This window comes from Marmota flaviventris, chromosome 17, assembly GCF_047511675.1.
Source record: "Marmota flaviventris isolate mMarFla1 chromosome 17, mMarFla1.hap1, whole genome shotgun sequence".
NCBI classification, from domain to species: Eukaryota; Metazoa; Chordata; class Mammalia; order Rodentia; family Sciuridae; genus Marmota; species Marmota flaviventris.
In genome coordinates this window covers 51,161,688-51,181,566 of record NC_092514.1, presented here as the reverse complement: position 1 = coordinate 51,181,566, position 19,879 = coordinate 51,161,688, and the positions used below count along the sequence as shown (strand labels likewise).

The window sequence follows — 19,879 nt, the reverse complement described above, 5'->3', positions numbered from 1 at the left end:
CGCTGATATACAGGAATGCCTTTGATTTATGCGTGTTGATTTTATATCCTGCCACTTTGCTGAATTCATTTATTAGCTCTAATAGTTTCTTTGTAGAGCCTTTTGGGTCTGCTAGGTATAGAATCACATCATCTGCAAATAGTGATAATTTAAGTTCTTCTTTTCCTATTTTGATGCCTTTAATTTCTTTCGTCTGTCTAATTGCTCTGGCCAGTGTTTCGAGAACTATGTTGAATAGAAGTGGAGAGAGAGGGCATCCCTGTCTTGTTCCAGATTTTAGAGGGAATGCCTTCAGTTTTTCTCCATTCAGAATGATGCTAGCCTGAGGCTTAGCATAGATTGCTTTTACAATATTGAGGTATGTTCCTGTTATCCCTAGTTTTTCTAGAGTTTTGAACATAAAGGGATGCTGTACTTTGTCGAATGCTTTTTCCGCATCTATCGAGATGATCATATGGTTCTTATTTTTAAGTCTATTGATGTGGTGAATAACATTTATTGATTTCCGTATATTGAATCAGCCTTGCATCCCAGGGATGAATCCTACTTGATCATGGTGCACAATTTTTTTGATATGTTTTTGTATCTGATTCGCCAGAATTTTATTGAGGATTTTTGCATCTAGGTTCATTAGAGATATTGGTCTGTAGTTTTCTTTCTTTGAAGTGTCTTTGTCTGGTTTAGGAATCAGGGTGATGTTGGCCTCGTAGAATGAATTTGAAAGTTCTCCCTCTTTTTCTATTTCCTGAAATAGCTTGAAAAGTATTGGTATTAGTTCCTCTTTAAAGGTTTTGTAAAACTCTGCTGTATACCCATCTGGTCCTGGGCTTTTCTTAGTTGGTAGTCTTTTGATGGTTTCTTCTATTTCCTCAATTGATATTGGTCTGTTTAGGTTGTCTATATCCTCCTGACTCAATCTGGGCAGATCATATGACTTAAGAAATTTATCGATGCCTTCACTATCTTCTATTTTATTGGAGTATAAGGATTCAAAATAATTTCTGATTATCTTCTGTATTTCTGAACTGTCTGTTGTGATATTGCCTTTTTCATCCTGTATGCTAGTAAATTGAGTTCTCTCTCTTCTTCTCTTCGTTAGCATGGCTAAGGGTTTGTCAATTTTATTTATTTTTTCAAAGAACCAACTTTTAGTTTTGTCAATTTTTTCAATTGTTTCTTTTGTTTCAATTTCATTAATTTCAGCTCTGAGTTTAATTATTTCTTGCCTTCTACTTCTTTTACTGTTGTTTTGCTCTTCTTTTTCTAGGATTTTGAGATGAAGTATGAGATCATTTATTTGTTGGTTTTTTCTTTTTTTAAGGAATGAACTCCAAGCAATGAATTTTCCTCTTAGAACTGCTTTCAATGTGTCCCATAGATTCCGATATGTTGTGTCTGTGTTTTCATTTATCTCTAAGAATTTTTTAATTTCCTCCTTGATGTCTTCTATAACCCATTGATCATTCAGTAACCTATTGTTCATTCTCCATGTGATGCATGATTTTTCCTTCCTTCTTTTATCGTTGATTTTCAGTTTCATTCCATTATGATCAGATAAGATGCATGGTATTATCTCTACTCCTTTATATTGTCCAAGAGTTGTCCTGTGACATAATATATGATCTATTTTTGAGAAGGATCCATGTGCTGCTGAGACAAAAGTGTAACTGCTTGATGTTGGGTGGTATATTCTATATATGTCAATTAAGTCTAGGTTATTAATTGTTTTATTGAGTTCTATAGTTTCCTTATTCAACTTTTGTTTGGAAGATCTGTCCAGTGGTGAGAGAGGTGTGTTGAAGTCTCCCATGATTATTGTATGGTGGTCTATTAGACTCTTGAACTTGAGAAGAGTTTGTTTGATGAACATAGCTGCACCATTGTTTGGGGCATATATATTTATGATTGTTACGTCTTGTTGGTGTATGGTTCCCTTGAGCAGTATGTAGTGTCCCTCTTTATCCCTTTTGATTAACTTTGGCTTGAAATCTATTTTATTTGATATGAGTATGGACACTCCTGCTTGTTTCCAAAGTCCATATGAGTGATATGATTTTTCCCAACCTTTCACCTTCAGTCTATGTATGTCTTTTCCTATCAAATGCGTCTCCTGTAGGCAGCATATTGTTGGTTCTTGTTTTGTGATCCATTCTACTAGCCTGTGTCTCTTAATTGGTGAGTTTAAGCCATTAACATTTAGGGTTATTATTGAGATATGGGTTGTTCTTCCAGCCATATTTGTTTATTTATGTTACTAAACATGGTTTGTTTTCCTCTTTGATTATTTTCCCCTCCTTTACTGTACTACCTCCCACTGTTGGTTTTCATTGTTATTTTCCATTTCCTCTTCCTGTAATGTTTTGCCAAGGATGTTTTGAAGAGATGGTTTTCTAGCTGCAAATTCTTTTAACTTTTATTTATTGTGGAAGGTTTTAATTTCATCTTCCATCCTGAAGCTTAATTTCGCTGGATACACAATTCTTGGTTGGAACCCATTTTCTTTCAGTGTTTGAAATATGTTATTCCAGGATCTTCTAGCTTTCAGAGTCTGTGTTGAAAGATCAGCTGTTATCCTGATTGGTTTACCCCTAAATGTAATCTGCTTCCTTTCTCTTGTAGCTTTTAAAATTCTCTCCTTATTCTGTATGTTGGGCATCTTCATTATAATGTGTCTAGGTGTGGATCTCTTATGATTTTGCACATTTGGCATCCTGTAGGCTTCTAGGATTTGGGATTCTGTCTCATTCTTCAAGTCTGGGAAGTTTTCTCGTATTATTTCATTGAATAGATTGCTCGTTCCTTTGGTTTGGACCTCTATACCTTCCTGTATCCCAGTGACTCTTAAGTTTGGTCTCTTTATGTTATCCCATATTTCTTGGATGTTCTGCTCATGGTTTCTTAACAGTCTTGCTGAGCTGTCTATGTTCTTTTCAAGTTGAAATACTTTGTCTTCATTGTCTGATGTTCTATCTTCTAAGTGTTCTACTCTGTTGGTAGTATTCTCAATTGAGTTTTCATGTTGGTTTATTGCTTCCTGCATTTCTAGGATTTCTGTTTGTTTTTTATAACCTCTATCTCCCTGTATAGTTGATCTTTTGCTTCTTGGATTTGTTTATGTAATTCATTGTCGAAGTGATCTTTCATTGTCTGATTTTGCTGTCTAATGCTTCCTTGAGACTCCAGATCATCTGAAGCATGTATATCCTGAATTCTTTATCTGACATTCCATCTGCTGCAGCTATTACCTCTTCTAAAGTTGAGTTGACCTGCATTGCTTGTGGTCCTTTCTTTCCTTGTCTTTTCATACTGCTCACGTTTCTTTCTGCTTGGTGAAGCTGTTGTGTTATTGAAATTTTCCCCCTATATATTTATATTGCTCTTGTATAGTTGAAAAGTCTCCCTTGCAGGGGCGGGCGGCGGCTGTGCTCCTCCTCCAATTGGGGTGATCTGTCTACCATGCTGACGGGCCGCTGGGCCTGTTCTGCCGGTCGGTCACAGGTCTGCCTACCTTGCAGGCGTGGGCGGCGGCTCTGCTCTGCCCCTACTCCAATTGGGGTGATGTGACTACCACGCCGGCGGGTTGCTGGGCCTGTTCTGGGCGCGGGCAGTGGCTCTGCTCTGCCCCTACTCCAACTGGGGTGACGTGTCTACCATGCCGGCAGGCCGCTGGGCCTGTTCCGCCGGTCGGTCGCAGGTCTGCCTACCTTGCGGGCACGGGCGGTGGCTCTGCTCTGCCCCTACTCCAACTGGGGTGACGTGACTACCACGCCGGCAGGCCGCTGGGCCTGTTCCGCCAGTCGGTCGCAGGTCTGCCTACCTTGCAGGCGTGGGCGGCGGCTCTGCTCTGCCCCTCCTCCAATTGGGGTGATGTGACTACCACGCCGGCGGGTTGCTGGGCCTGTTCTGGGCGCGGGCAGCGGCTCTGCTCTGCCCCTACTCCAACTGGGGTGACGTGTCTACCACGCCCGCGGACCTCTGGGCGTGTTCTACCGGTGGGTCACAGGTCTGCCTACCTTGCGGGCGTGGGTGGTGGCTCTGCTCTGCCCCTACTCCAATTGGGGTGATGTGACTACCACGCCTGCGGGTCGCTGGGCCTGTTCCGGGCGCGGGCGGCGGCTCTGCTCTGCCCCTCTGGCTTGATGACAAAGTGAGAGAGACTCGGGTGTTTGTGACTCACTTTCTTTACCAGGAGACCAACTGTTTCTGTTGCCGATGGTATCGATGAAGTTATCTCCTCTGCTGCTTTCTGATGACATCAGATCTCTGCCATGTTGGTATCCCATGCGAATGGCAGCATTTCGTTCCCTTTGCCGGGTGACCAAAGCAACAGGTGGGTCCTGACTGGCCCTCACAAGCCCCGTCTCAATCCTGTTGCCACTGCCTATGAAGGCTCGGTTGGTATTTACCTCCACAGTATTCAGCAGGACCCGGACCGAGAAGCAGTTTCTGCGGGTTCCTTAGCCCTGGGCCAGAGCAGTTCCGGGAGCTAGAATTCGGCCACTCCGGGCTCGGTGTATGTTCTGATAGGAGCAGGCCCCTTAGCCTAATTTTAAAGGAAACTGGGACCCAAAGAGTTCAGGGTAATTCTTTAATCACCCAATTCTTTAAAATTTTAACAATGTGTGACTACTAGGCAATTAAAAATCACTTATCTGGCTTGCAGTTGTAGCTCATCTCATATTTCCATTGGAAGGTACTGTTCTAGACAAGTACATTTCTCTTGGTAAATATGCTTATGAGTCAAATGTGGTCCTCTGCCTGTTTTTATATGGCTCATGAGCTGAAAATGGGTTTTACATTTTTTAAAAGGTGGGACAAAATTTTTTAAAAGAATAGTATTTCATGAAAATGACATGAAATTTGAATTTTAATGTCTAAATAAAGCTTTATTAGGACACACCCACGCACATTCATTTTTGTGTTGTGTACGGTGCTTTCATGCTACCATGGCAGAGCTGAGCACTTACAACAAAGATCTTATGGCCCATCAAGACTAAAATATTTCCTGTTTACAGAAAGTTTGCTGACCCCTACTCTAGACCACTCTCTGACCTCTTTCCTGACCACAGGCTCTTGGACTACTAGCTGCTCTCCTGAACGGCTCCCCTGTCTACTCCTCATCCTGGATCCTAGACTTACACCAAAGCCCACCACCCTGCTTTTTGGCTCTGCACCCGCAACCTACTGCCATCTGTAGCCCTGCCATGGATGGGACGTCATTCCCTCTCAGTCACTTAGAGCTGCCACACTGGGCTCCCATGGAGGTGACTTGTGTGTGACTAAGTGAGCCATTCTGCCTGAGCTTGTGTCTGATGTTGCCATCTTGGTGTTTTGGTTCCTGTGGGCTGTGGTTTGCCATAAACCAAGCACAAACACATTGAAAACACCAGACTCAAGGATTGCTGCAGGAGACAGACAGACGGTGGTGCTGTCATGGCGATGCTGTCTCCGAGATGGGGATGACCATCTGCTGTTATCAGTGTGGAAGATGCCGCTCGGGGAGGAGAGCATTGAGGGTGGAATGAAGAAGTATGTTTCCAAACTTGGATGTGGTGGTGCGTCCCAAGAGAGCACAGCACAGTGCCGGTGGTGAGAGGGCAGCTTCCAGGTCCCCAGGGGAACTTTCCTCCTTCACTTCCAAAAGTGCCTCCCACCACCTCAAATCATCTTTTAAAAAAGAAAATTATTTTATTTTTTACACAAAAAAAGAAATACATAGTTGCTATTTATATATGATTTGGTCTGGGACAAATTTAGGTTTGCAGATGATTATGCCGACTCCCCCAAATGTCTCTTTTCCCATCAGGATCCATCAGTACCACTGACTGTCTTCCTGGCTCTGTTTCTGTAGGATGAATTCTTTCTCAGGAGGTTTTTGGATCATAGTTTAAAAAGCTTTCATGTAGTTTTTTTTTTTTTTTTTAAAACCATCAGCTTATCTAACTTTCCTGGTCTCCCTGAATCTCTATAGTAGGTACAAATTAGGTTCCAGGGCTGGGGACTGGTTCAGTGGTGCTGTATTTGCCTAGCATACATGAGGCCCTAGATTCAATCCCCAGCACTGAAAAAAAAATTAGTTGCAAGATTCTGATGAGCTTGGCTATGAATTCTTCAAGGTAGGAACTGCAGTTTCAGCTTGGTACCCTGATGCATAGTATGGTGCCTGTCCATAAGCAATGCCCCTATATATGTGTGTTTCTTTTCCTATTCATTCAGATTTAGTGACAACTAGTAACCTGGAACTGCCTGCATCAGCCTTGCTAGTCCTTCTCTGTGCCTTTTCTGTCTGCGTTCTTTCCTACTCTGGTCTGTCCCATTCCTTCCTTCTGGGCGTCTTACTCAAGCATTCACTCCTCTGACTTGTCCTTTTAACTCCTGTGAAAACAATTGTACCCCCCCCCTCCATATCACATTTGTTCAAGGCCAAGGTCATAGTAAAGGAAATGGAAAAACTCCCAGGAGATCAGTGCTAGTAGTCAAGAGAAGTTAAAATGGACCCACATGGCACCTGGTAGAAAGTATTCTTTTCTGTCTCAATGATTCCTTAGAATGCCTGTAATCCTAGTGACTTGGGAAAACTCAGGCAGGAGTTTCACAAGTTTGAGACCAGCCTCAGCAACTTAGCGAGACCCTGTCTCAAAATTAAAATAAATAAGTAAATAAATAAATAAAAAGGGCTGGAAATGCAGCTCAATGGTAAAGCACTGCTGGGTTCAATCCCCAGTACCAGGAAAAAAAAAAAAAAAAAAAAAAGGACTCCTTAGATTTCTAAAGGACTGTTATTTGTGCATATAGAATAAACTCCTCTTTGTCAGGACCATTTGAAATTGGTTTTGCTCTCCAATACATAACGTGCCTTGAGTAGAGCAATTAATTTCAGAGGTGCCTCTGTGGTTTTAGGAAGTTTCACTGGAGTCCATTATATGGAGTTTTTTTTTTTTTTTTTTTTTTTAATGTGTGATCTCTATAACTCAAAGTAAGCACGTGAAACTCCTTCCTTGGGGAAAATTAAATATCAGAATTTTTATTTGCATGGGTTTCTGGTATTCTCAGTTATTCATTCATTTAGCCCTTTATCCATTTGGTGAATATCTGCTATACCCTCTATAAGTAAAAAATGGGACATGACTAGGGATTTCCTGTCACAAAGGTTCCAACTCACATGAACATTGGCAAGTGAGGACATATGTTAAGCAAACTACAAGGGAAATGTCAGGTAGAAATAAGTCAAAGCAGAGAATTAAAACAGGGTGATGGTTAGTGGGTGGATATTTTGGGTTGGGTTGTCAGGGAAGGCCGCTTTCAGAAGTGGCAGTGAGACCAATATCTGAATGTCAAGGAGAAGCCAATCTGGAGGTTGGGAGAGAGAAAGTCTCTAAGATGAGATGGAGTATAGTGAACGTGCAGTGGAGATGGGGGACGATGACAAGCACAGACATGTGGGCAAGGGCTGCAGCCTGTAGTGCTTTTTAAGTGGGGGGATGGAGAAAATTATTCTAAGTATTAGGGATATCCCTGGAAGTCTCCCATTTAAAAAGCAGCTTCATTGAGGTATCACTATATACCATAAAATGCACCCGTTTCAAGTGTGCAATTAGATGATGTCGAGTACGTCTTCAGAGGTGTGCCACCGTTGCCGCAAGGTGGTTTTGGAACACTTCCATCAGCCCTGCTAATTTCTGCTCCTTCTTTGTAGTCATTGCCTGTCACCACCCTGGTTCTTGATGACTCTTCATCTACTCACTGTCCCTATTGGCTATTTGATATGAAGGAATCATATAATGTGTTGTGTTTTGCATTTAACTTCTTTCCCTAGCTCCTTTGATGATTTGTGATGGACATGTGGGGAGATTACTGGCCATTACAGGGAGGAAAGACTGGAGAGAGGCAGCCAGGGGAGCAGGAAGACCAGTTAATACACAGATGTAGTTGCCTAGGCAAGCTTTACAGTGCTGAGCACAGGGGCATGAAGGAGTTCAGAGAAGTAGCTGAGCTTGTGGTAAGGTTTGGAAGAGAAAGAAGGATGCACTGATCAATTGGATGTGGTATGGGAAAAGCCTGGTGGGAGAGGAACAGAGAATTTTGTTTCCATGTGTCTTTGTAGATGAATCTACTTGACCCAAACACATTTTGGTGTGTGCATTTTGGTGGCTGCCTTCTCTCTAGGCTAAAGAGCAGTCAGGTGACAACTGGGAAAAATTCAAGTCTCTACTTGGAAGACTTCATTATTTAGCTAATCCAATACCCATTCCTTTTTGGCTTGCCTGCTTTGTAGAGGCTGAAAAAGCTAAATACTCATTTCCTCTGCCTTCCTTGATCCTAGAAATGATTTTATTCATAAAAAAGATGAGCAGCTGATACCATCTCTGGTTTTTCCTTCCTGGAACATATAGATCAAATGCCTGGAGCGGAAGCAGCCTGCATGTAGCCACATGGGAGAAGCTCAGAAGATCAGCAAGAAATTAGCCCTGCAATCACGGAGCTGTTCTCAGTTGTTCACCCAAAGAATTCTTATGTGGAAAAGAAATTTCTTATTTCTTTAAACTAGTGATCTGTTTTATATTACTTGCAGCCCAACTCATTCCCCAATGATACAGGGACCTGTAGAATGACACAATGTTTTGACCCAGAGAGGATGTATCTGCACTTCTGCCCTGAGGTCAAACATGAGGAGGGAAGTGTGCTTCTGTCTCTGTGTTAGGAGAGAGATCAGGACGTGGGCGGCAAGCTGAGAAGCTGCCTAATGTACTGATATTGATCACCCTGGGTTATCAGGAGAAAGGTCTTAATTGAATATGTCCAGGTCCCCTAGACTCTGTTCTTTAAACCACAAGCTCAGGTCCAGCTCCCTTTGAGGGTCAGTTTGGGGCTTTTCTTTTCATTTTTTTTTTGTACCAGGAATTGAATCTAGGGGTGTTTAACTATGGAACCACATCCCCAGTCCATTTTTGTATTTTATTTAGAGACAGGGTCTCACTGAGTTGCTTAGGACCTTGCTAAGTTGCTGAGGCTGGCTTTGAACTCTCAATCCTCCTGCCTCAGTCTCCTGAGCCACTTGGATTACAGACATAAGCCACCACACCCGACTGGGCCTTTCTCTATCTCTCTTTTTAAAAATGGCTAGCCACCTTAGCCATTTCCTTTATATATTTATTTATTTTTAATTTTTTTTTTTAGTTGTAGAAAGATGCAATGCCTTTATTTATTTATTTTTATGTGGTGCTGAGGATGGAAATCAGTGCCTCACACGTGTCACATACTAGGCAAGCACTCTACCTCTGAGCTATAACCCCAGCCCAGCATTTCTCTCTTAATGGTGGCAAAGGTTCTTACTTGATTGGTATGGCAACTTGGTTTCTCCTCTGTTCTTCATCTACCTAACCCTGATCTTAAGACTCTTGTCTCTTTTTTCACTCTGGGCTAATAATCCTTGGCCAGTAGTTCTCAAGGGGGTTGGGGGTGGGATACTGCCTCTCCCAACTCAGGGAACTTTTGGCAATTCTTGGAGACAATTTTAGTTGTCAGAACTTTGAGGAGCTGCTGTTAATATCTAGTGGGAGGAGGCACAGTTTCTTCTAAACACATCCAGTGCACAGGACAGTCCCCCCACAATAGTAATGCAACCCAATATGTCACGAGTGCTAAGTTGAAAAGTTGTGCCCCAGACTATAAGCCAATGCATCATTTTGGTTGAAATCCTTGGCTATCCATTAGCTGACACTTGATTTGTATCCCCAATAACCACTGAATATATAGCCCCAGCCCCACAACTCAACACAGATGGGTTACTACCCTCATGAAGCCTGATCTTGACTCCTGAAAAAGGGACTCAGAGAAATGTTGTCTTGTTTTCCAAGCAAGCCCAGAAGGAAAGAAACGAAGACAGGAGCTATTAGGGTAAAGTGTGGGGCAGCCTTGTCTGAGTAGCAGAGGTGAAATGGAACCTTGACTCTGTCAGATAAGGCTGAAGCCCTGCTGCTTGAAAGAACTGGAGGCAAATTAAACTGTGACATCGCTCAAGCTGTAACATTGGTTGGAAAGTAAAGGCAGAGGTGGGGAGTGGGAGAGCAGAGGGCCAGACGTTCCACCGAGGCAAGGGACCTTCGACACGGAGATAACACCCACCTCAGGCAGCCTCTCACACTCTTCCAGGGGAGCAGGGAATAATCACTGACTGTCCAGGGCCTGATTAGCCCTGAGTCTGGATGGAAAGGCTCCTGTAGCACCTGGCTGTAGCTGCAAGACTGGCATTTCTTAACAGGATGAAAGGATTTCTTCTCACCCACTCAGGTCTGTTCTGTCACATTGGATAAATTTTCTGATATAGTGCATGAGTCAGGAATCAATTTTTTTTTGGTTAATTAGGCATTTTGGTTAATACAGAATGAACATGAGGCTATGGAATGGTAGCAAGAGTCCTGAGCTTAGTAGAGTCAAAGACACGTCTCTATTGCTTTCTTGTGAGTCACAGTAATTATCTAAGCTTCAGGGTTTGAATTCGCTAACTGAGCATCCCACACCTGTCCAGGCCATCTGTTAGTGATGATGCACAAATCAAATGAGGTGATGTATGTAGGAGTGTTTTGAATATTACATATTAAAATATACATATTGAAGATGTTATGTTATCAAGTACACCAACCATGAATTGCTAGTTTCAACAAATCAGAATAAAATAAAGTATACATGAAGTTCAAACTATATAGAGCATGGAGTTTAGTCTCTTTCTTGATACAAACTTTTTTTTTTTAGTATTGCAGAGAAAAGGAAAAACAAAACTTTCACAGTCATTGTCCTGAGTTCTGGCCTCTAAAGAGAAAAAATGTGGAGTTGACTCTGTGTTCAGTGAGAAACATTAAGATGTTTGACATCATGTAAAAAGAGACTCAGGAGTATGAGTCCAGAGGCAATTTTTTTTGCATAATAATGAAGGGAGAGGAGTTGAGTTTCAGAAGGATCCAGAGAGGGAAGTGAGCCCAGACACCAAAGGAGAGAGGGGACTGAGCCCTGGGCAGTCATCAAACTCACTGGTCAGATCGGATGCACCTATTACTTCCTTCAGTGGCTCCAGAGAGCCTTTCCACTGTGGGACAGATTGTCACCACAGAAAAGGGGCTGAGTTTCAGATCCATGCCAGAGGGGCAGAGAAGAAGAACGCTGTGGGTGATGGTAGTGAAGCCAGGTTTTCATCTGGAGCCAGAAAACTCAGAACCACAATGTAGAGTGACCACTGAGGACTCTCCCAATCTTACCACTGAAAATTGATGTCCCAGGAAGCCCCACGGTGCCAGATAAATGGGGCTCCTTGGTCAGCTGCTAAGTGATGCTGGGATGGAGATATTCAGGGTTTTCAGAGATCTTGGGAAGGCCACGGGACTTTCACCAGGCATGGATGGAAGAATGGGACTATTAAAAAATCTCCAAGGACAAAATGATATCATGTTAATATATATGCTTGACAGTTTAGGTTAATATGAGATTGAATTGACAAAGGAGGCAGAAAAGAACCTAGGTCTTGCTGTTTTTTTTTGGTGTAAGTAAACATTCCCAAATCCTGGAATTTTCTGGGTTCTTATTGCTTTGGTTCATCTTAAAAGAAGAAGATTTGTAAGGCTCTTGCGTGTGAAATTCAGGGTAAGCAAGGCAAAATGAACCTGTAAGCATTCATGAAAAGACAAACACGAAAACCCCAAAACCACCCCATTTTATTTGGAAATGTTTCAAAAAGCTGTAAAAAATAGAATAGTCCACAGACCGTCAATATGCTGTATATCCAGATAACCTGTTGTTAACATTTTACTCATTTACTTTATGATTTGTAGCCTCTCCTTATGTACATAAATACAAACATACACTTATAATTTTTTTCTGAGAAATTTGAAAATAGACTACATACATCATGACTCTTGCAAATACTTTATGTACCTTTTAATAAAATACATTTTGTTACATGTCAACGTCAATAATTTAACATCAATGTGATACCTTACCATGCATATTCCAATTTTTGTCAATTGATCCAATAATGCCCTTTATAGTATTTTTCCCTCTTCAGTACAAGAACGAATGTAGAATCAAGTATTTCCTTTAGTTATCATGTCTCTTTAGTTTTCTTTAATCTGGAACATTTTGCAGTCTTGATTTGTCAGATATGACATTGACATTTGTGAAGGTACAATCCTGTTTTTGTGTTTCATAGAAGCTTCCTTGCTTTGAGATTTTTCTGATGTTTTCTCATAGTTAGATTCAAGTGATGCATCCCTAAATCTCTCTAAGAGATTCTGTGTCCCTCTCAAGGTACCACGCTTAGAGGTACCCAATGTCCACCTGCCTCTCACAGATGATGTTAACTTTGACCACCTCATCAAGGCAATTGCTTGCTGCTCTGTATAATTTCGAGTCTCCCCTCATGTGTCCATTCTTAATTCTAATTAAGATATTAGCCTCTCCTATGACTTCAGACCTGACCTGTCTGTCCCCCCATGAGCAGGTGGAAGGTGTAACATGTTTTAGTTTCTATTTACAGTTTAAGATAAGGTTCTTATATTATTATTTTTATTTTATATTTTATTTCTGGAACCAAACCAAGCTCTGAAGTTTGCTTTGTATTTGAGGAAAGCAGTGAAAAAAAAATAAAGCCAAAACCCATAAAAGCAAAACAAAAATCACAGGATAAAGCCACCCCACCCCGGGTGCTCTGTGTCCTCCACTGGAGGAGATGATTGGGTTTCCCGGAGCCAACCATTGTAAGAGTAGAATTCTGTTTGCTGCATCTTGATGAGAGCTCTACAGAAAGATTCTTGGAAAAATGAGAGGAAAATGGGCTAACGTCTCAGTGATTAAATGGCAGAGGAAAAAATTAAATTTTTTCTAGTTAGGAGTTCACATCCTGTGTACCACACTGACTCAGATAAGCAGGGCAGCGTTAGTAAAGATGAATGCGAAGAGTCGATAGTGAGTGAAAACAAGTCTGATTCCAAGCAGGAACGGTGTTGGCCTGATATTCTTTCAAGGGCTAACCTGGACCTTGTAGAAGCTCAGTATCATAAACTAAGACAGAACTGCTCCACTTCTCTCCAGCGTGTGGCCTTCCTCTTATCTGCCTCTTCTATTGTCAGCTTTCTCTTATGCCTTAACCTTGTGGTCAGTCACCTTTGACTTTGTTTCCTGGTGTCCTTTCAAAATTTCCCCCCCCTGGTGTGCAGTTTTTTTTTTTTTTGGGGGGGGGTGGGGTGGGTGGGGAGGGACGGTACCGCAGATTGAACTCCAGGGCACTCGACCACTAAGCCACATCCCCAACCCTGTTCTATATTTTATTTAGAGACAGGGTCTCACTGAGATGTGAAATGATCACTAGTAATGAGTGCCTTGCTTCCTAGGACATTGGATACTTGTTTATTCCCCTTGTGACCAGCTCAGCCTGACCTCAGGGACCCCAGATGAGGAGGCACATGAGCCAACTGTGTCAAGTGAACTGCATTAGACCCCAACCCCTGATGCAGTTGTCCTTGTACAATTCCCACTGTGGAAGTGGACAGGAAGCAGCCCCACTGCTTCTCCCTACTGGCTTCAGGGAGCAAAGAAGCAAATTTATGCCTCAGAGAGTTCAGAGATCCAGCAGATGTTAAGTAGGTAGTTAAACAAGGAGAACAAATCGAACGACCAAGATTTGAAATAAATTCAAGACCAGAAAATGACAGAAGGTGAGAGCAGGTAGGAGCCAGGTCGAATTAATGGTCAAGATGTTGCTTGAACAAATTCTGGAGATGATTACCACGTCAAAGTACATGTGGGCGAGATTGGGTGGGGCCCATTTAAAGAGGTTAGCCTGCAGGAGGCAGCGCAGCAGCACAGGTGTTCTGGTGATGGTCTAATGAATTTGAGCACAAGCTTTACATCAAAGGATCCATGTGAAGTCACATTCAGCAGTGGGGTTTAAGAGCAAGAGGACTATTAAGCATCTCGCTGGTGTTAAGATTTTTTGCTTCGAAATCTTGGAAAGTTGGAAAATTGGGAGATACACAGGCTAGCGAGGCAGCGATGTCTGGATCTTCTGCATATAAGGTTGGAAAAGGGACAGTTTGGGTTACTGGGGTAGCAAATTTAAAAATCCACAGGATTTTCCCCAATATTCCTAGAAGAGAGCTGGGAATTTGGATTGTTCCAGGACTTTCTGGGAGCTCAGGTCACTACCAGCTGCCCTTGTGCTAAAAGGGGCACTACGTTGTGCCATATTCTTCAGTTCTCACCATAAGATGAAGACATAGGAGACACAAAGAAGTTATGCAGTTGGCTCAAGGTCAATACAGCAAGTAGTCACGCTGAGACTTAAACCGAGGGCTCTGAGTCCTGTGCTCTGTTGCAGGGCTTCTTAATCCACTTGAGGTCACGGATACTTTGAGCAGTTTCTGGGAGCTGTGGAAGCTCTTCCCAGGATATTGTACACTCGACATTTTGTCTAAAGCTTCAGGGGGCTCATGAATCACTGTAAATCTGCTGATGGACTTAGAATTAAGAACCTCTGAATGTGTGTATGCAAATATACATATAAATAAATAAAATTTCTATATTTTAGGCAAAATATAAGGGTACATATACATAAATACACATGCATATGGGTATGCTTTCAATTTCTAATCTTAAAGAAAAATTTTATTCTGAGTTCAAAAAAAATCCTACTGTGCATATAAAATTTTGGAATACAACACATTTCTGAGTTGAGGTGAGCTGGTGTCAGGTTTGGAAGCAAATGCTGCTTATGCCTCATTTGAATCCTTTTGGTACTCATTGTTCTAGTATAATTTGATTAATCCTACTACACCTCCATTCCTTCACATCTTTATCATTTTTTTTTTGCAGTGAGAACATTTAAAACCTAGACTCTAAGCATTTTTCAAGAATCCAATATGTTGTTAATAATGATAGTTATTAGGTTGTAAAATAAATGACATGAACTTGATTTTCCTGTCTGACTGAAATTTTGTATCTTTTGATCAATGTCCCTCCAGTCCTGCCCTCTCCCACACCTTACTCCTGATAACCACCATTCTACTCTCTGCTCCTGAGTTGAATTTCAGAAGTGAGATCATGCTGTGCCTGTCTTATGTCACTTAGCATAATGTCCTCTTGATTCATCCATGTTATTGCAAATGACAGAATTTCCTTAATTTGCTTATTTAACTGGAGATTGAACCCAGCAGGGCTTTACCATTGAGCCACATTCCCAGCCCTTTTGATTTTTATTTATTTATTTTTTTGGGTACTGGGTTTTGAACTCAGGGGCCCCCTACCACTGAGCCACATCCCCAACCCTATGCTGTATTTTATTTAGACACAGGGTCTGACTGAGTCGCTTTTGCTGAAGCTGGCTTTGAACTTGCGATCCTCCTGCCTCAGCCTAGCAAGCTGCTGGGATTACAGGTGTGTACCACTGTGCCCAGCTTATTTTTTAAAATTTTGAGTCAAGGTCTCACTAAGTTGCTGAGGCTGGCTTTGAACTTGCAATCCTCTGCCTCAACTTCCAGAACCCCTGGAATTATAGGTGTGTGCCACGGGATTGGAAAGTTCCTTCTTTTTAAAAATGAATAGTCACATACGCACACATTTTCTTTTACCATTCATCTGTTGATAAACATTTAGGTGTGTCCACATCTTAACTCTTGTGAAGTACAGATGTCTTCTCCATATACTAATTTCACTTCCTTGGTATGTGTACCCAGAAGAGGGATTGCTGGGTTATGTGATAGTTCTATTTTTAATTATTTTAAGAACTGCCATGCTGTTTTCCAAAATGGCTATACTTATATTAATATTTCTTCTTCAGTTCCAGTCAAAAATGACTGGAAGTTGTTGCTCTAAGTGACCACAAGGACTTTCCTCCAGTTACCAGAAGTCTTTCAAGTCTCTCAGGCAGTCCTGTATTATCTGGACTCCTAACCTCATCTGGGTTGTTACCTCAGGTCCTTCCTGTCTGTTCTTCGAAACTCAATGGTCTGTCAGTAGCTAAATGCTCAATATTCTCATGCTCTTTGGAATATTCCTTTCTCTCCTTGCTCTGAAACGCCCTTCCTTGAAGCCACCTATTTCCTGTAGCCTCCCTGGTGGACCATCTCCTTCCCAGGCTTCCTGCTCACTCCTGGGCCAGGAGGCGGGGCAGACTCCTGTCTGCTCCTCATTAGCCCTTCCAGAACACCCTTCCTTCCTCGCCCCTGAAGAATGCAGCTTCTTCGAAACACACCGCCCTCCTGGTACACTTCTCCTCAGGCCTGTGGTTAAGCTCAGGCACCGAAAACCAAAGCACCTGCTTTTACTTCTTCCTTTCCACCTCCGTTCCTGCCATCATTCTTGGTTTTTTCAAAGTCCATATGAATGAGCCACTCAGCGTTTTGTACCTCCAGGTTGCTTGGCTATCCCATCTCTGATGATTTTGTCCTTCAGCCCTACATCACTGTGGTCACATGCTAAATTTGTTCTGCCCAACATGGTAGCCAGTAGCCACATGTGACTCTTTCAATTTGAATTTAAAAATTATATTTAAAACTAGAATCCTTCAGTAGCACTAACCACATCTCAGATACAGAACATTGCAACCACCGCGGAAGGCGCCATAAGATGGCACTGCTCTGAGAGCTCCACACAATGTCGAGCATCACATTCTGAGACTCTCATCTTATATCACTGCAGCTCACTCTCTTGAACACCTAACTCTCATAACTCTTGAACTCCCCGGGACCTTCAGTTCACTGACCTTGCACTTACCCTTCTCATGCCCTCACTTTCCCCATTGCCTAATTAAATTCTCATGGCCCATCATTTTAACCCCCTGTACAAATCCTCTCCTATGGAGTCACTCTCTTGCTCCTATTTCTCTCTGTCCTTCTTCTCAACCACCACCCCAGATTCAGTCTCTCCTTCTACATGATATCTGTATCCAAGGAGCTGAATGCAGCTCAACTGTACTCTTACTTAACATTCAGGGCCACCAACCCCAAATACCAAACACCTAGAAATAATTTCTAAGTCTTGGCAAAAACTCTGTTTAGAATGTGAAAAATTAAAAATTTTAAAACACTTAAATAAATGGAGAGTTATAATATGTTCAGGAAAGGAAAGGCTCAAGATTGTGAAAAGTCGCTGGGCATGGTGGTACAAGCCTGTAATCCCGGCGGCTCGGGAGGCTGACACAGGAGGATCTCGAGTTCAAAGCCAGCCTCAGCAAAAGCGAGGTGCTAAGCAACTCAGTGAGGTCCTGGGTCTAAATAAAATACAAAATAAGGCTGGGGATGTGGCTCAGTGGTCAAGTGATCCTGATGAGTTCCATCCCTGGTACCCTACCCAACAACAAAAGAATTGTGAAAAGTCAATAACTCCTCAAATGGTTATATATGCAGTGCAATCTCAATAAAAATGGCAATGTTTTTCTTTTTTAATCCAACAAGCTGATTCCAAAATTTATTTGGAAATGCAGAAGGTCCAGGAATAGCCAAGATACTCCTGAATAAGAATGTAGAGGACTTCTTCGAGATCTATTTTTAAAGGATTTCAAAATCCACTATAGAGCTAAATAATTACCATAGTGCAATTGTGCCAGTCATCAACTATTGACTTTTAGTTCCAAACCCAGCCTTGGCTCTGCTCTGCGACAGGGGAGCTGGACCCTGGAAACCTTTGTTACCCAGTGGTGAAACGTCAGACTTTGTCAGTAGAGGGTGCTGGAGGGACATTGCAAGGCGGAGCAGAGAAGGGACTGCTTGTCTGGGTGTTGGGGAGATTTTCTCTTTGTTTTTATAGTATGAAAGGATCAGTGGGAGCTTGTGGAAGACTCAGTGGTACTCACCTTCCAACACCTCACTGGGCACCGTCCATCTTGCCAGCCCTGGGCTATGGCACCATAAGAAGCAGTTACAGTTCTACTGTCCTGGCTGGCTGGCTGCAGACCACTTCTGACCCACAGGGCCCTTGTCAGTGTTATCGCTACCCAGTGGGTTGCCGCTGGTTGCTCTCCAGGGAGGTGTCCATCTCAGCCTTGGTGGAAGGCCCCTTTCCAAGTTTGTTCCAAATTTGGGTACTGCCTCAGCCCTAGGGTAAATAGCTACACTTCGCATTTGCTACTTCTGTTTTTCGTAGAGCTCTCTTTAAATCCTCTTAATAGTTCACTGTCTTTTACAAGTTAATAATTGTTTATATTAAACATTTCCCTGTTTGAATTCCTGGTATGGTTTCTGTCTCCTGACTCTCCTGACATTGGCACAAGTCAGGTACACAGACCCACAGAACAGAGCAGAGGGCTCCTGGGGAGACTTAGGCCATCTGTGGACACTTGGTGTATGACAAAGTTGACCCGGCAGGGCAGTGGTGAGGAAAATGGTCACTTCTACACACAGAGCTGATCTCGGAGTGCATGGCCTTCTATTCTCCCCATTGCTAGTTTGGTTCAGCCTTGCTGGCTCTGCTGTGTGTGCGACAGAGTGGCCATAGTGGTCTCCCTCAGAGCTTCTGTGTTTGCTGTTGCTTTGCCTGGATTGTCCCCTCCCTGGAGGTCTGTGTGGCTCATTGAGCCGTGTGCTCACATCTCCATCCCTCAGAGGAACTTTTTCTCTAAAAGGAGAAAAATCAAAATATCATTTCCAGGTATTCTCTTATGTGATTTTATATTCCTCCATGGTACTTTTTAGCACTAGCATTAAATATTTATGTGTTTGTTTATTGACTGTCTCCCTCTTAAAATGTAAGACCCATTAGGCAATACATTTTGTTTTCTTTACGGCTCTATGCCTGGCAATAAATACTTGTTGAATGAACAAAATGAATGAGCCAATGAACGAATGAATGAATCATAACCGACACTGGGCCAGTAGCCCTGGAATTTTATTTGCATTATATACACATGTTCTTTAGATGGAGGTTTTGGCCTCACTCGAAGGGAGTTTCTGCTGTTTTCTGGTGTCAGGATCTACCTCTAAGAACAACCGTCAGAGACCGACTCCCGTTATAGTGATGATTTTAAAACTCGATGTTGACAACGTAAGTTAGATTATTTCACTTTCATGCTTAAAGCCTCAGATAGCTTCCCATTGTCTGCGGTAGAACATTCGAGCTGCTTCCTCTGGCCTCCTGGGCCCAGAGCCGTCTCCTTCCTGCTTCTCTGACCTCTTCTTGGCCTCTCCCTTTTTGCTCTTGCTCCTCCAGGGGTGCTTGGTTTCTCTCTGTTCCTTGAACAAAACCCTAGCTCATTCCTTGGAGGCTTCTGACTTGGGTTCTTCTGCTTAGAATACTGTCCCCAGTTCTTCATTTCTCCAATCCTCTATCAGACAGTGCGACCACCACGGTCTTGCCTCAGAGATCTTTTTCTCATCCCCAAAGCCCCTCCCTCCTCCTCCTCACCCTGTCTCATTTTTCCACAGAGTGCTCGTTGCTCTCTAAAAATCATCTTGCTTATGTAATTGTTTACTCTCCATCTCTCTTCTCTGGCAGGACTTTGTTTTCTTTGCTAGCATATTCCTGGGTCCCAGACAAACAGTGCCTGGTACTTAATAGGTGTTCAATAGCTATTTGCTGAGTAAATGAATATTTCATCAGTGACATCATTTAACAAGGGAAATACTAGCCTTGGGAACATAGATTCTTCTCGAAATGATGCAAACACTTTGGGAAACTTTCTGTTTGCAGTAACTTATGCTAAATGGACCTTTTTCATACTCATGTATGCTTTCCTATTAAGCCTTTCTTTATTAAAAAAAGACACATTAATTTCTACCCACTGCTTATAAATAGGGTGCATTTTGTCACTGATGCTCTGCCTTTGAAGACTGTTTTACTCTGATCTGTCCGTCTCATCTGAATATTGCCCTTCTTTCATGATTGAAGGGGGTTTAATATC

The 19,879-nt window shown here is 42.4% G+C and overlaps 1 long non-coding RNA gene across 5 annotated transcripts in view; it reads left to right on the top strand.

The window, feature by feature from the left end:
- LOC114083391 (uncharacterized) overlaps window positions 1-19,879 on the top strand; it is a 41,519-nt gene that overhangs the window by 2,788 nt on the left and 18,852 nt on the right. Inside the window, exons 2-4 of one of the 5 annotated variants that reach the window (XR_011705135.1) lie at window positions 4,190-4,330; window positions 5,070-5,529; window positions 8,394-8,544. This is a non-coding gene — a long non-coding RNA (uncharacterized lncRNA). Of the gene's footprint in view, window positions 1-4,189; window positions 4,331-5,069; window positions 5,590-8,393; window positions 8,545-19,879 lie in introns of those variants that run through there. The other 4 variants (XR_011705137.1, XR_011705136.1, XR_011705138.1 and 1 more) reach the window with 4 other exon arrangements.